The sequence below is a fragment of the Puma concolor genome, chromosome A2 (assembly GCF_028749965.1).
Source record: "Puma concolor isolate L17-30 chromosome A2, mPumCon1.1.hap2, whole genome shotgun sequence".
NCBI classification, from domain to species: Eukaryota; Metazoa; Chordata; class Mammalia; order Carnivora; family Felidae; genus Puma; species Puma concolor.
In genome coordinates, this window is record NC_141668.1 from 133,886,005 (window position 1) to 133,902,707 (window position 16,703).

The window sequence follows — 16,703 nt, forward strand, 5'->3', positions numbered from 1 at the left end:
AAATGTATGCTGGTTTTGATTTATTCACTCTTTAACAGATATTTATATTAAGCTTCTACTATGAGCCCACAGCTACTATGCTATAAGTTGGGAGATACCAATGAGCAACAGATACAACAACAAGGACAGAGTCCCTGCCCTCAGTCTACCTTCCTGTGCAGGGGTACCAATGTTAAGTTGAATCTGGGGAACTGGCCCTCTACTGTGTAGGCTTATGCCTTCAAAAGGAAACCTTCAAGGACTCCCAGGTTCCTTTCCTGGGTCCTAAGAGTTCCCACTGGTACTTTGTAGACATGTCTTGCTAAGCATAGAGAATACAGACTCACCATTAAAGAAAAATTCCTTGTACACGTGTCTCCTGGCTGGTCATGTCTAGTCCTCCTAGAAAGGGGACTGTGATATATACCTAGCTAAGACCCTGCTTTTGAAATGCTTTATATGCTTTTAAAACCATTAATGTATCCATCTGTTAATTGAACATCTATTTACTGAACATGTGCCAAGAGCTGAAGACCAGATGTGACCTTGGGTAGCGACTGGAGAGAGAAGCATGGTCTTTCTCCAGTGGAGAATCTTAGCATCTTAGAGGTGAGTTCACAGACGTGGTCCAGACATAGACGTGGTCCAGACGGCAAAAGCAACTGACCCTAACTCACACCGCCAGGGGAGGCAACACTGAAACAGAGGCTGTATCTAATGTCAAATCCAAGCATGTTCCCTTCTCAAGAATTCTGCTCTTGTTACTACTACCTGCTCAGCCTACAGTGCTCTTCTCCACACAGCTGCATGGCTCGCTTGTCACTTAGTTAATTCACATCTCTGTTCAAGAGGAACCTCCGAGGCGAGGTCCAATCTATCAGCTTCATATGAAAGCGGCTTTATTCTCCTTCAGCTTTATTCCCAGCTTTATTCCCAGCTTTATTCTCCTTCACAGCACTTACCTCTGCTTACCAGAAAGTAAACTCCAGTAGGGCCCATATTTTTTGCCTGCTTTATTCACTGCTCTATCCCTAGCATAGGAACAGTACTGAGCACAGAGTCAGTGCTCCGTAAATACTGTTGCATGAATGAGTCCAGTGTCCTTTTTTCTACTTCTCTATCTTTATGATACGCCTGCTGTGGCAGCTTACAACCCCAAGACTGGGGAGAAGAGAATCCAGTAAGAATCCAACTCATTAAACGTGAACGTTATGAAAAGAGCTGACAGACTGTGAAGCACATGGAACGCAACTATGGCAGGTAGAAAATATGCTGAAATATGAGATACCCTTAGCCAGCAAAATGAATTGGGGTGGTACACCAACAGGGCATTAATAATAACAGGGTACACATGGAGGAAATGCAGAGATCCAGAGCGATGGCATTCAGCCTTAGTGTCATGGAGAGAACAGAGATGGGAGGATGTGGTGAACGAGACACAAACCCATCCTGGGGCGAATGCTGGCTCATTCTTAGCGGGTCTTCAGATTTGTCAAAGGAAAATGGACACCTGAATTGTATGAAAAATAATGCTTCTACATTAATTCAGAGCTGTTATCAACACCACTTGGGCTACCCTCACATCTAACAGCAAGATTCAGACACCTATGGTCTTCTCTGGCCACTTCCCCAGGTGCCACGGCAGGGCCAACTGTAGGGCACTGAATGATGACTTCTCATGGTCTTTGCAGTTGGCAAGTAACCTCCAAGGAGGTTCATGGTACCCTAACCCTCCCTCTTTATAACTGAATGAACAGCTATTCTGACATCCTTGGCTTTTCAGTTCTTAACGCAAGATCATGGAAAGTCAACCAATCTTTGCTACAAAACAATGTCTCTCCGAGTTTCTGTGAAGTATTACAAACAGATAGCAAATACTTACAGAGATCCTAACGGTAGAATCATGTAGACACTAAAATAAGTCAGAGAAAGAACTGAAATAATTTTAATTTTTTTAAAATGTTTATTTGTTTTTGAGAGAGACAGAGCGCAAGCAGGAGAGGGCCAAAGAGAAAGGGAGACACGGGCTCTGAAGCGGGCTCCAGGCTCTGAGCTGTCTGCACAGAGCCCGATGTGGGGCTTGAACTCGTGAACCACAAGATCATGCCCTAAGCTGAAGTCGGATGCTCAACCGACTGAGCCACCCAGGTGTCCCAGCACTGAAATCATTTTAAACTCCTGTTGGACAAAAAGTTAAAAACAGGAGAGTAACTTCTTCCTTCTCTGATTATTTCACTTTTCATTTGTTTCTTCCCTAAAGGACTTAAAGGAGCTCATGTAAGAGCACACAGCATGAAGATGAAACGACAGAAAGTTAATGTGTGTGGATGAAGGTAGTAAGATGAAGGAAAGAGAATTCAAGAAAAAAATAAAATGAACCTAATAAGGGGCGCCTGGGTGGCTCAGTCGGTTAAGCGTCCAACTTCAGCTCAGGTTATGATCTCGCAGTTTGTAGGTTCAAGACCCGCATCGGGCTCTGGGCTGATAGCTCAGAGCCTGGAGCTTATTTCAGATTCTGTGTCTCTCTCTCTGCCCCTCCCCCACTCACGTGCTGTCTCTTTCTCAGAAATAAATAAACATTAAAAAAAATAAAATGAACTTAATAAAATTAGTATATAAAATGCAAATAGGGTCTGCATGTTTTTTACAGGTGGGTCACAAACTGCTTTCTAAGATGGGGACAGAGAGTCCAATGTCTATGGGGGCCAAGCAGTTAGAGTAAAGGTAGAAAAGCAACTGAAGAGTACCTGTTTTATTTTAAGGAAAATGCCATAATATTACTGACTCCCATGGTTGCCATGGAGACATGTGAGCCCCATGTTACCAGATCTGATTTTTCAAGAAATGCCAGAAATTCAAACATGCTTGTGTGTAATCTTCCCATTTTCCAATGTTGGCAAACTAGTTTTTCTTTTGGTTAAAAAAACATGTGTGAGTTAAAGAAAACATGTGTGTGACCATAAAGAGGAAGAAGACATGATCAGTTACATGACTAACTATATCCATAAACTAACCCAAAGCTGCAAAGAAGTACAGTCATCTGTGGTATTGAAACCAGAGAGACACTTCTCCCAAGAGTCCAGAGGCCTCTAGAACATCCACAAGATAAGCACCCCATACATTCAAGATTTATAGGCCTCTATCTTATAATGACCTTCAAAAGAGGCTAAGGGCATCATACTAACTATAATTTAGTAGAACTAAGGCAGGGTAGACAGGTGGCAAATTCTGAGATACAGAGATTTCTGCTGGTCTGGTTTATTTCAAGTATTGATTTTACAGATTTCCCTTAACTAATTTTTAACCAATTACCCTTTGGGATCAATATAAAATTCTCATGCTTTTCTTTAATGTTATTTCACAAACCAAAGCTAAAGCCACCTTGGAAAATAATTTTTCAAACAACATTCTCTCCTTCCCCCACTGTTTTAGAGTATCCAAAGGGATGGATGAACCTCCATCCTTCAAACTATAATTCCTAAATCTTGGTTTTTCACACCAGCATTTAAAAATTTTTTTTCATGTTTATTCCTTTTTGAGAGACAGAGAGACACAACGTGTGAGGGTGGAGACAGACAGAAAGGGAGACACAGAATCCAAAACAGGCTCCACGTTTTGGGCTGTTACCACAGAGCCCAACTTGAGGCTCGAACTCACAGACCACGAGATCATGACCTGAGCTGAAGTCAGACACTTAACCAACTGAGCCACCCAGGCACCCTTCACAGCAGGATTTGATTAAGTACTGAGTAGCACCATGTTCAAGATAGATTCCCTGACTAGGTCCCGGATGGAGGTATTCTATGGGGCCGATAAGTTCAAGGCCATTCACTTTAATGGACGGTCCATCTGGCAGTGGGGCTGAACTCTGTGAATGCTGAAGAATCTGGGACACTTCCAGTCACTGGCCAAGGAAGGATACACACACAGGACCAAACGTCTCAAAAGAGCATTGTTCTGTATCTGTTCCAGGTGATGAACAACAGGACAATCACGTTCTACACCGCACAGCAATGCTTAATGGAATCCCTGGGGGGGTTGCTGATAGTGAGGGTGGATTCCAACCTGGGCTCTTGACATACGTAGGACTAGTGCAGCTTTATTTCATCTATCTCATGTCCATTCAGTTCTGCTATAACGCTTGTTTCTAAAATGCAAGTTTGTTCACAACTGATACATGGATTGACACGTGAGAGACCAATTTGCACCTAACTCAAATGAATTTTGGTTTGCTATGCATTATGTTGTTTGCAAGGGCAGTGGGTAAACACAGAAAATGCACCCCACTGAATCGAGCCATGTAGGAACACACAAAATGCACACACCTCAAACATCTGGCACCTATCACAGTTCACCATGCACATTATGTACACCAATCCACTTCTAGAGCTATAACTTTCCATCAATTTCAGATAAGCTTCCTTCCACCCTCTCACTGTAATTTACAAGCTACTGTCCTTCTAACACTCACTTCCACAAGCAAACACCAGGTCTTTTCAAGGCAAACTACCAAGTTTATTGCTGTATTTATATATTGCTTAACCATTTAACAAGCATAACACTGTCTACTCTTTTAACTAGGTTCCTATCTTTTCTTCTCTTAATATGTCAGTGATAAAGTTTTTGAGTATAGTACCTCTAACCCAATTTTTTCTAATAGACTCCATGGTGTCTACTGCATGATTTTGCCTAGCCTGGTGATTTTTTTTAGAAATGCATATGTTGTGTTATAGCAGAAGTGACTCTCCTAGGACTCGACATAAAATAATTGGAAAGATTAATTTTGCTACAATGTAAGTTCTATTCAAAGCTACCATGCTCTGTACTCCCGACATCATTCACATCCTATTTGATGTGTATCCTTTTTATTATAAATTAATTAACCTGGTATTTAACAAATAATTATGTGAAGCCTAATATGTTTTATGAAAGTACTAAGTCCCAAAGAACGTAGCTGCTCAGGTTAGAAAATTAAAAGAAAGCCAAAAAAGGCATAAAAATAAATACCATCCACAATCTTAAAATCCAAACATTTTTATGTTTCATTTTCAGTCTTTTGTCTTTGCATATGTAATACGACCATCCCTGCTATGCGTGTTACTTCATCTGACCTACTTATCTTAACTTGGCTTAAAAGTTGACCCGCCATTTCTAAGTCAAATATGCTTATTTTCCAGGGGGGGAGGGGGCAGGGGGGAAGTGTTGACAAACTGACTCAATCATTTAACATTAATGAGCACACACTATCTGCTTAGCACTATGCTCTGTGACATACAAATTAGAATACTCAATAGACTGTACTTAACCACCAAGAAAATTTCTTTAACTTTCCAAATTTGGCATAATTACAACATTTCTTGCCCTTAAGATTAATCACTATTTTCATTCTAGTTCTAAGATTTGTTAAAAATATAAATTATATAAATAGCACATGTGGAAAAGAAAATGGACTTGTACTATTACTTTCCTGCAAATTACAGCTTCAAGGACCACATTCTGCCCTTTTATCTGTCACCTTTTCAAATATTGTACCACCAAAATTACCTATAGGAAACAAAGCTGCATTTGAATATTTCTAAGTAGTAAACACACACATTAAAGTATCAAGAAGACTGCCTACTAATTTTCCCTCTTTATTTTTCCAGCAGAGTTATTTTAAGATTTGATTTTTTTATGAATACAGATTTAGGATTTTAGTAAATTACATACAAGATACAGATTAAGATATACAGATATACACATGTATATGTGTGGGGGATCAAATATATGTATATATTACACGGAAGATATAGACAGATATAAATATATGAATGTATTACATGGAAGATGGAGATACATTAAGTGCAAGACATAGTCACATACAGATATATACACAGATGCATATGTATCAATCAAAGATTGGCTCAAATATAAATATTCTTTTTTTATTTTTTTAATGTTTTATTTTTGAGAGAGACAGAGAGACAGAGAGTGAGTGGGGGAGGGGCAGAGAGAGACAAACACACACAGAATCCGAAGCAGGCTCCAGGCTCCACCCTGTCAGCAAAAATCCAGATATGGGGCTTGAACCCATGAACCGAGAGATCATGAACTGAGCTGAAGTCAGATGCTTAACCAACTGGGCCACCCAGGTGCAATGAGCCACCCAGGTGACTCTCAAATATATATATTCTTAAATTTTCCTTCCTACTAAATGTGAAATATGTTTGCCATTCTCTCTGTTTAAGCTGAATTCCCTAACTAGCAACAACAACTAGGAATAAAAAGCTATTTGGTATTTCATCCACTCTTGCCATTTGATGAGATGCTAAAAAAAAAACAAGAAATAAGGGCAACAGGACAAAATCAAAAGAGGCTTGACAACCCATAATACATATAATAATCTTTTTGGAAATCATTGATAATTGATTTTACTCTACCCTTTACAGGGAAAGAAAAAAGAAAAAAAAAAAAAAAAAAAAGATTGGCTTGGCTTAGTCATTGTGCAAGTTCCAAACCAGAAGAGAGGAAAAAACACTGAAAAAGGTCACAAGGTATCTTCAGGTACCAATCTCCACATTTCACTCTTCTCTCCCTCTCATTGAAAAAGACAATTGTTTCATTATTTTAAGAACTTCCAGAGGCTGGGGGGCAGTGGTGGTTAAGCCTTCAGTCCAAATCCCTCTCTGTGTGTGCAACATGATGGATTAAGTGTCCAGCTCCCCATGGGCTCTAACTTTCCTCAAACCTCACAACTTCACCTTGTTTTACAAACTCCTGGGAAGGCTGGGTTTGAGAAGGGGTGAAAGCGAACCCCCTAACTTTCCCACCACCACAAATCTCGCAGCACAGCACTCACATCCTTGCCCGGAGGGCTGAAAGCAAGGCCTGGGGGCAGTGTCTGAATCCACCATCAGTAAAGGAGACATCTCTTTGCAGCCTCAGATTTTATCTCAATTCTACTCCATGATATACTCTTGCTTTTATCAGCAGAAAAAAGTTCCTAAATAACCGACCAGTTGGATTACTGCAACCTTTGCTCCCCTTCTCCAAATATATACAAGAACTACCAATGCTCAAGAAAGAGGTGCCCCCCCATCAACCACCTCCAACTGCCAAGGGAGCCCTTGGCAGAGAGGCTTCAGACTGTCTGGGCTCCAGATATTTCTAGGTGACACACACAGCACTAAGGACATGGGTGCTTCAAATTTTAAAGCCTATTTTATAGGCTCCTCATGTGAATGTTTTCACTTTTTAAAAAAAATCAACGGATATTCCCTTACCCAGTCTTTCCTGAGGTGGGACTCATCGACTGATTTAGAGCAATATCAATGTTCTCTTTCAGGAGTACTGAACAGTAATGAACAGAAATCTTCAGGTAAGGTCCCTTCTGAGCCCACAGAGATGTAAGCGCCATTCAGAGAAGGTATCAGCCACCGACATGGCCTGGCCTTCACATCACAGTGACCTCGGTCAGCCTGAGAGCTGGTGGGGAAGGGGGGAAGGGCAGTACCCCCAACCCATGGCTGGCGGAGGATGCAACTGGGCTCTTCCACACCCTCCAGCCCAGGATCCTCCGCACGCTCTTCCGTTTAGAGAGAGCTAGTCAGACCCCATTATTCATCAGAGTGTCCTAAGAAGATACAAGAAGATAAAGTCCTCGACTGTGCTAGATACCGGAAGGAAAAGAGCAGCCACAAAATGAAAACTGCCTTTTTTAGCTACGGTTAAACATTTTTTAAAAAATCACATGCTTTTGCTCCCCATACTATAGCTAATGAAAGGGGCATTTAATATCCAGTGGGAAAAGCAGGGGTTTTATAATTTCATCAGCAATTACTACAAAGCTCATTTGTAAGAACTTGGCGAATCCTCATTTATTCCGACCTCGAGAACCAACATTCTTTGGGGTTAGAATCCAGGGACTTATTCTAATCTTGAATGTTCTCCCCAGTCCCTTTAAGAGGAAAAAAAAAAAAAAATGAGCTTCACATCGACTGATGCATGACATTGTTCCAATCCAAAAAAAAAAAAAAGTGTGCAGGTTGAAATCATTATAACATGTCATAAAGCATCAGTAATGGCCACTCAGCAATAGCTAAACCATTTTTAAGGTCATAAACAACCACATAAAGTGTGCTACACTAATTTATTGGAAACATCCTCTTTAAAAGAAAGGGTCACAAAGGGCTCGGGCTCAATCACATTGCTCTCCTCACGCCAGCCGCAGAACTTACATATGACCTTTGCAATTCCCCTTGCAAATTCTTTCAGCACTTGGGCATTCCACTTTCAAGCTTAGGGGGAGGTGAGGCAAAGCTATAAAAATCAGCAGCAGGAACACTGGAAAATGCTGGAATAAGATGAATGCCTTTCTCACAGAAGAAATGCAGGCACTATTAATTTACAGAATCCAGTGCAAAAAAAGGCAACTAGTCAGACCTCCTTCACCACTTATAGTTTAAACCCAGAAAAGCAAAATCAGACTTACCCTGGGAAGCCATCCTATAGGCTGACTCAGAAAAGCAGCCTGTTGACAAGCCAAAAACAGCTACAAACCAATGCTCCAAAAACTCGCTGGGTTTAATCCTCTCATCCACCTACTAACCCCTGCTACTACGTATGCATCTGGCTTTTGTTAAAGAACTTCTGCAAACGTACAGTGGATGAGTAATCATTCAGACTTCGTAAAACATGCCAAACCCATCACTAATAACACTAGTTTCATTTACTCATCACATTTTTGAGTCCTTTATTTTATTTTTCTAAGCAAAATTAGTGTTTTTTTGCTGATGCAAATTTCCTGCCACTACAGCATGCACTTACTGTCCAAAAGGCAGCAGACTGCCTGGTGTGTACTTAATTTTCTGGGGGTCCTTGTCAGCAGTGGGTAATGTTGAAGTAATAAGTAAAGGCACAGACTGCTTGACAAAATATCTTTTAAAATTAATAGTACCAAAAAAATAATAATATCACCACTGTTTTCCCAAATAAATAAAACCTCCAGCCAATTCTTTCTTTTTTCATTGAAAAAGGCAATTATTTTGCTATAAAAATTATTAGAAATACTGAAGAATAGGAAGGATAAATTGATCCCTCACTGTCTTCCCATCTAATCCCTGTTCTTAGAGCTAATCACTGGCCCAAAGCTTTTAATATGTCATTCCACAAATTTCTACTTACATACTATGCCTGTGTATTCACACACACACTTCAAAGAAACTCTTGGGGACTGGTAAGTCTTGGACACCAGAGTTTTCCAGATTTTATAAAGAGAACAGTACACACACAGTATAATATCCCCAGTGGGATAGGGCAATAGCTCATAATCAAGTGCATTAATATTTCTGCTGGAAACATATGAATATTAAACTGAGACAATAAAGATGATAAATAGCCTCATGTCATTTCAGGTCAGCTAATTCTGCCAAATGAAGAAAAATTTAAAAAAGAAAAAAAATGCTTCAATATTCAGAGATTTCTGGATTTCAGAATTGCGGATAAGGAAGTTCACGGGATTTCTCCCAGTTACCAAATTTTGAAGACTTTCCTTTTTATTCCAAATGTTTGTGATAGGAAATTTAGAAAAATATACATAAATTTAAAGTCACCTGTAAAATCCCACCACAAGAAGAACTGAGTTTTATTTACTAATGTATCAACTGGCTCCAGGGAGCACAGACTTGGTCCTTCATTGGGCAGATTAAAAAATTCAGCCAAATGTAATTCCTGTTTTCATACCAGGTAGAAAGTAATACCTGTTTTAAAAACTTAGAAGGCACTATGCTAACAAAGGTTGAAGCAGGTATTAGTTAGGTGGACGTGTATTATCTTTTAGGCTACTCAGCACCTTTTAAGACACTTCCTGGGTTTGGGGGAATTCTTCTTCTTATGAGTTCAGAGGGAGACAGAGACAACTTCCATGGTGAAAGCCAAGGGCTCACTTTCCCAGACTCCCTTGCAGCTAGGGTAAGATATGTGCCTTCCATTCCACCAATCAGATGTACCTGGGCCACACTGTGCAGACCTGTGCTCTGACAAGGAAAGAAACAGCTACATCTGGAAGGCATAGGGGTATAGGATTTGGCTGTATGGTTTAATGGTCTGCCTCAGTGAGGTCAATGTTGCAAGCTACAATGTGTGCACCCAGAGGTAGCTACATCAGTGTCCTTGTTCTATATAGTGTGCTGGGGCGTAGTTCCTCACTACTCAGCCTCAGGCTGCTTCACTGGCCTCCCAAGGGTCCCAGGCTCCTGAATATTCTGTGTAATAAACTCTTTCTACTTAAACTGAACCAAGCTTAGCTGTCTGTTGATACAGTGAAGAAATGTGCTACAAGGAGGAAATCTCTTAACAAGGCAAGGCAACATGATGTAGTGGAAAGAAAACAGAGCTAACTAAAAGCCAAAGATAGCAGCTTTCAAAACTGGACTCATATCCCCATCCTATACCAACTATCTCTCGGAGCATGGGCAAGCTTACTATTTTCTTTGAACGTCAATTTCCCTATCTGTAAAATAATAATACCCACCTTGCAAAACTGTTCAGGAGAAAGAAATGAACTTTTTCATTTATTCACTCATTCATTCATTCAAACACTTCACTGACCTTCGACTATGTGCTATATACACTACGCTCAAATATCAGGTACTAGAGTGCTCAGATGTAGCAAATAAAACTACCAGACATCAAATTGAACTTGAGTTTCAAATAAACCACAAATAGTATCTAGTATAAGCAAATCCCACATCTGGGATATACTTATACTTTAAAATGTTCTATACTGGGGACATACTTACATTAAAATATTATGTTCTGCTCTGAAATTCAAATTTTTCTGGTGCCCTCTATTTCACCTCTCCTATCGTTCACCTCAGTAAAGAGTTGGCGCACCCAAGAGACAGAGTCGTTGTAATCATGGACCCTCATTCTGCTACCAGGGAGTGGGGGGGAGGAAACCAGACAAGTAACAAACAAGCCAACAACTACACAGTATAAATAGAGAAAAGAGTTACAGAGGTAATAATTTGAGCAGTAAGATGGAAATAAAAAGGGAAGCATATTTAATTAGTAGGGTTGTTAAGGAAAGCCTTGTCTAGGAAGGTAACTCTGAAGGAAGGATCGTGCTGAAGACAATTAAACACTTGCTATTATAGTAGAACACCCTGCACAAGGCCTAGGACACGGCAGGTGCTCAATAAATGTTTATTTTGATCCCTGGGAGAACCAGGATTCTACCTCTCTCGCTTACCCGACACTGGCCCTGTTCCTTCGGGGCTCAGGAAGATGACAAGAAGGGGTAAAAACTGACCACCAAAGTCCGCCCCCTTCAGAAGGTACGGAAGCCACCATTTCTCTACAACGTCATGAGAGACCCCAAGCCACAGCTTCCCAGTCCAGTCCAGTCCTCCTGAATGCCTGGCTCACAGAGACCACAACAGATAAGAAAATGATAGTTGTGTTTTCCAATCACTGTATTTTCACAGCATTTGCTAGGCAGCAATAGTAACCAAGTGTTGGCAAGAATGGGGAGCTTCCAGACCTCACAGACACTGCTGGTAAACTGTCGTGGGAGACTGTCCAGCAGTGCTTAAGAAATCTGAAAATAGATGTACCCCATGTACCACCCAGGCTTCCATGGCCACTGGCACTGTTGCAGTTCTGACTGTTACCAATTCCTATGATATATCCTTCTCTCCCTTCTCTACTGGATTTACAACACCCCCTTCTACCAACTATGCACACAGTCCCCAGGTGAATCTTTCTAAAACCTGCCTTTCACCATGCCATTCTGCTGCTCAAAAAAAAAAAAAAAAACAAAAAGGTTTAATATATATACTTAATAAACCTTTGCTGATTGATCGATTGTAAGATTCAAATCTGGGGAGTTTTACTAACCTGTCACTGAGGGGAAAAAAGAAAAAAGAAAAAAACAAACAACTCATGCATTCAGAGGCTTACAGGGCAGCTCCTTGAAATGCCCTCCAAAAAAATAAAACCTTTGCCAGAAATCATGACGGTTGTTGCATACATGGGTGGAAATATGTCTCAGGGGAACATGCAAGTTTCCTACTGCTATCTGCTCAAAGAGAATGTGGCACAAAAGGCTGAGTGCTGTATCATGGTGACAACCACCGTGACACTGCACAGCAGAGGGAGTTTCAGCCCTGAAAGGTCTTCCAAGGCTTGGCAAGGGAGCAAGCATGGAAGAAGAAGAGGCAGAGGAAGAGGTGGAGGTCGAGGTCAAAGAAGGGACGGGAAGAGAAAGGAAGACAACGCTTACTCTCCTCTACGGTCTTCTGCTAACGCCCCAATCTTTAATGACTCTCTGGAACGGTATCATCAGTGGTGGTAATAAAGGGTTGGGAAAAAGCATAACAACTCCGACAAGTGCCATTTACTCTGTGCCTGCACATGCCACGCATGATGCTGAGCCATGACATGCTTGTATCTTTATCAGCATTACTGCAACCAATATTTATGTCAGGTCCTGTCTAATCTACTTAACAAGCCTCATCTCATTTCACTCTCACAGCAACCTTGCAAGGTCATATATGTTATCACCCCCATTTTACAGATCAGGAAGCCAGGGGATAGAAAGGCCAGCTAACTTGCCTAAGGTACTGTCTATAAATGCTTAGAGAGTCTAGGGTCCAGTAAGATGACATAGACAGCAAAACTGAGCAAGACAAAGATGGAATATTGGAAACTTGGAGAGAAAAGTAAAGAGATGCACTGAAAGCCAATTTACGGCAACATAAGAACTAAGATCCACGAAACCATAACCTATGGGAGGGAGTACACACAGAGCAACATGAGGAATCTCAGCTGAACAGGCCAAATTTAAGCTCCATGTGGTACACTCTGAAGGGGAGAGTCAGATCCCATATTCATTCATTTATTCATCAAATATTTAATGAACACCTACTATGTTTATTTCAGTCCTTGGGGGAGTCAGGACATCCACCTCTCTTGCTTACCCTACCCTACACTGGCCCTGTCCCTTTAGGGCGCAGAAAGATGACTGAGGGGTATAAACACACCACCAAAGCCTTCCTCCTTCAGAAGGTATGGAAGCCACCATCTTTCTACTATGTGCCAGACACTGTTCAAGGTGCTAAGGATATAGCAGTGAGCAAAGAGGCAAAAATCCCTGTAGAGTGTCCACGGACAACAAATTCAAGAAATAATTAAGCCACAAAATATGTTAAAGGAATACAAGTAAGGCAGAGCAAGAAGCATCAAAAGGACCAAGTCAGGGCCAGGAAAGAGATACAACTCTACATCCACCAGTCAGGGGAAGCCCAGAGGATGACATCTGCGCAAAGGTTTAAAGGAGGTGAGGAGATGAATTCTGTGCGTGGTTGGAGATGATACATTCCAGATGGGACTGTGCCTGGCACACGGGAGCAGCAGTGAGGAGACCAGTCGAGCCATTGCAGAAAAGCTCAAGGGAGGAAACAAGAGGAGATGAAACCAGATTAAATAATAGGGGCCGAACTATAAATTGCATGGGAGGCCCCTGTTCGCCAATGATTCGTTAGCTTTGGGGGTCATAAATCACTTACAGAAGCTGATGAAAGTTGGGTGACTTACCCCAGAAAAGTACACATCTACAAAATGCTGTCCTAATTTCAGAGGGTCAGTGCCTCCCCAGTGCTACACTCTAGACTATCGGGATTGGAACACAGTCCTGCAGAAGACCATAGTCCTTCCTGCTGAACCAAAGAAATGTACCCAATTGAACTCTACATTTAATGGCATCCCAAAAGGAGACAGCGATTCAGGACAGTGAACACCAAGTTCCTCCAGTCTCTGAGGCTTTATTTGTTCCACTGTCCTCACCAATATGGGGAAGCCACGCTCAAGCATCAGTGGCCCTAGGGGAAGCCACCTATATCTGTCACCTGGGGACTCTTACTTTGTCAACAATAGCATTCAGACACAAAACCACATCAACAGTGATCGTAATATCCAAGGAGAGGAAAGTATGCATCAGACAGGCATAAGTGGAATTGGATGACACTTGGGATCAACCAACCACCTCATAGTTCATGTGTGTATGCATATTTGTGCCTGTATATACATGCATATTTATATGTTTTAATTCTTTTCATATAAGCTATGAGAGCAGGATTGTATACGTGTTTTGTTACTGCTGAACTCCCAATGCTTAGAACAGTACCCGCCACACTGTTCTAAGAGATGCTCAGTAAATAATGGTTGAATGAATAAATAAATCCAAAGAATACTTCTTTGCAAATCACTCCAGGAAGCAAGAAGAGCAAAATGACACCATTAAATGGAAAGAACAGTTATGCTGGAAAGGTTAGGGAATACGACTATACTAGGGATTAGTAAAGTGACAACATAAGCCACACTATTCCACATCATATGGAATGTCACATGAAATATTAAAAATTATACCACCTTTCTGCCACAGTAATGCAGGTTTCTCACCAATGCTTCCCAAATCAATCGTGTTACCAGTTTCGTTCTCTTCCCAAATCCATCATAGACCAATACTTTTGTAAAAAGTAAAATAAAAATGAATTCTTAGACAAATGGAAAGAAAAAAACAAAACACACACAAATATGCAAGCCCAAGTTTGTATCAGATTCAACAGACCTAAAATTACTCTGTTCAGTTGCTATAAACATCTCTAAACACTCTAAATTTCTGCTCTTATCTCACTGCAGACCAGCAACACAGCTCATGAACTAGTCCAACTCATGCGTCACACTTAGAATAGCATGAGTCTTAGATCACACATGCACGTGCACACACACACACACACACACACACACACACACACACACTGGAAAGTCCAGTATTCAATGCAGATGCAAATATTTTTGCTCTCCATCTGATAATAAAAAAATTAAATTCTTCTACCTATTAAAATTCTGTCAAATACTTATTTTGACTTTAAAGTCTATCCATGATGCTCACAATATCAGACTCCAAAAATATGTTAATATATTGATTATGACTTCCTCCCAATCATCCCAAGATTTAAAAAGAGATATCAGGATCACAATGTTCATTTTATAATAGGTCCTACATTTAGGAAAATAATTATTGTAGGATTGGTTTTAGGAACCTAAGTACCATGGTGACTTTCATCCATTTCCAAAATCTTTATATATTTATCTTCTTTATTTATATATCTGTACCTTTATAGAAACACATTTATTGTATAAACTAGTATGATGAGGTTTTAAAAATGCTAATAAAATGATGTTCACATGAACCACAGTGTTTTCTAGGTGAGCTAACATTCTGTACTTGAAAATTATCCTATACAACCTAAATAAAATTTGATTAAATATAATTTATAAATTAAACTAATATATGACTTCCTAAGAAGAAAACAGGTTGCCCTTTTTTTCCCCATTAAAATAGCTCCAGGTTAATGAGGATGCTAGCTAATCTTCTTAAATTATCTTTCATCTAAAAAACAAAACATAATCTTTTTTTTTTTTTAACGTTTATTTATTTTTGAGACAGAGAGATACAGAGCACGAACAGGGGAGGGTCAGAGAGAGAGGGAGACACAGACTCCGAAACAGGCTCCAGGCTCCGAGCCATCAGCACAGAGCCTGACGCGGGGCTTGAACTCACGAACCGCGAGATCATGACCTGAGCCGAAGTCGGACGCTGAACCGACTGAGCCACACAGGCGCCCCCATAATCTTTGAAACTATATAAACACAATCCTGAAAGCTCTAGTCATTCACAAAGCTTTCTTAAGTTGGAATGAGTTCATGATTTTCCTCAAAGGCCAACTAAACATCCATTCTGGAGAAAAGCATGCTTGAAGCCGTGTAAGCAGTCCATATGGACTGACTGACTAGTTAGCTAGTACTCATGCAAGTAATCCTAGTTTTAGGTCAACTATAAATAAAAACGAGACTATTTTTTAACGTTTTTATTTATTTTTGAGAGAGAGACAGAGCGCAAGCTGGAAAGGGGCAGAGAGAATGAGACACAGAATCCAAAGCGGGCTCCAGGCTCTGAGCTGTCACAGAGCCTGACATGGGGCTTGCACTTGTGAACCACGAGATCATGGGAGGTTGGCTGTTCAACCGACTAAGCCACCCAGGCACCCCAAAATGAGGGTATTCTTGATTGTATTTATAACATGAATTTCCTAGAAGGAGAACTCAAGACCATGGCCTTCAAGCTTCATAGAGCTTCTATCACATCATCTGGCAGAAATAGTAAATATGTACTGAATCCAAGGATGAAATTGAGATTCCTCATTTTTTATAGGCTGCTGAGGTCACTGATGCTCAGGCCGACTTTTGTAAGAAAGCTGAAAGTCACTGGGGAACCTGGGCCACTGACTTGCAGCCTACGTCTTCTGTACATCTTGGGCATTGCCTGTTTGCTGGCATGGAAGTACATCAACTGATGTGCAGCCCCCCCCCCCCGCAAAAAAAAAAAAAGAATAAAGCTGTTTAATAAAGCTGACAATGGAAAAAAAAAAAAATTGGGAGCTATATATCCCAGAAACCCTATCTACTAAAGCGATGAAATGTTGAAAACCTGACTCCGCTGCCCCTTCTTGCCACGTCCCTTCCTACTGACTGCTCCTTCCAGGAGGAAGGTATTTCCCTCCCACTGGTACCAGGCTTGGCCACTGACGTGTTATGGCCAACGAGACGCGCGTACAACTGCCATGTGCCACTTCCCAGGGGGAGGTTCTTCTACGAGCCAGCGTGTGATTCCACCATTTCCC

At 40.9% G+C, this 16,703-nt stretch overlaps 1 protein-coding gene across 6 annotated transcripts in view; it reads right to left on the reverse strand.

Moving 5' to 3' along the window:
* Window positions 1–16,703, reverse strand: part of MITF (melanocyte inducing transcription factor) — a 227,473-nt gene that overhangs the window by 124,893 nt on the left and 85,877 nt on the right. The window contains exon 1 of one of the 6 annotated variants that reach the window (XM_086697612.1): window positions 8,450–15,365. The exons of the other annotated variants lie outside the window; for them this stretch is intronic. The gene's annotated coding sequence lies outside the window, so the exon portion shown is untranslated. Of the gene's footprint in view, window positions 1–8,449; window positions 15,366–16,703 lie in introns of those variants that run through there. 6 annotated transcript variants of the gene reach the window in all.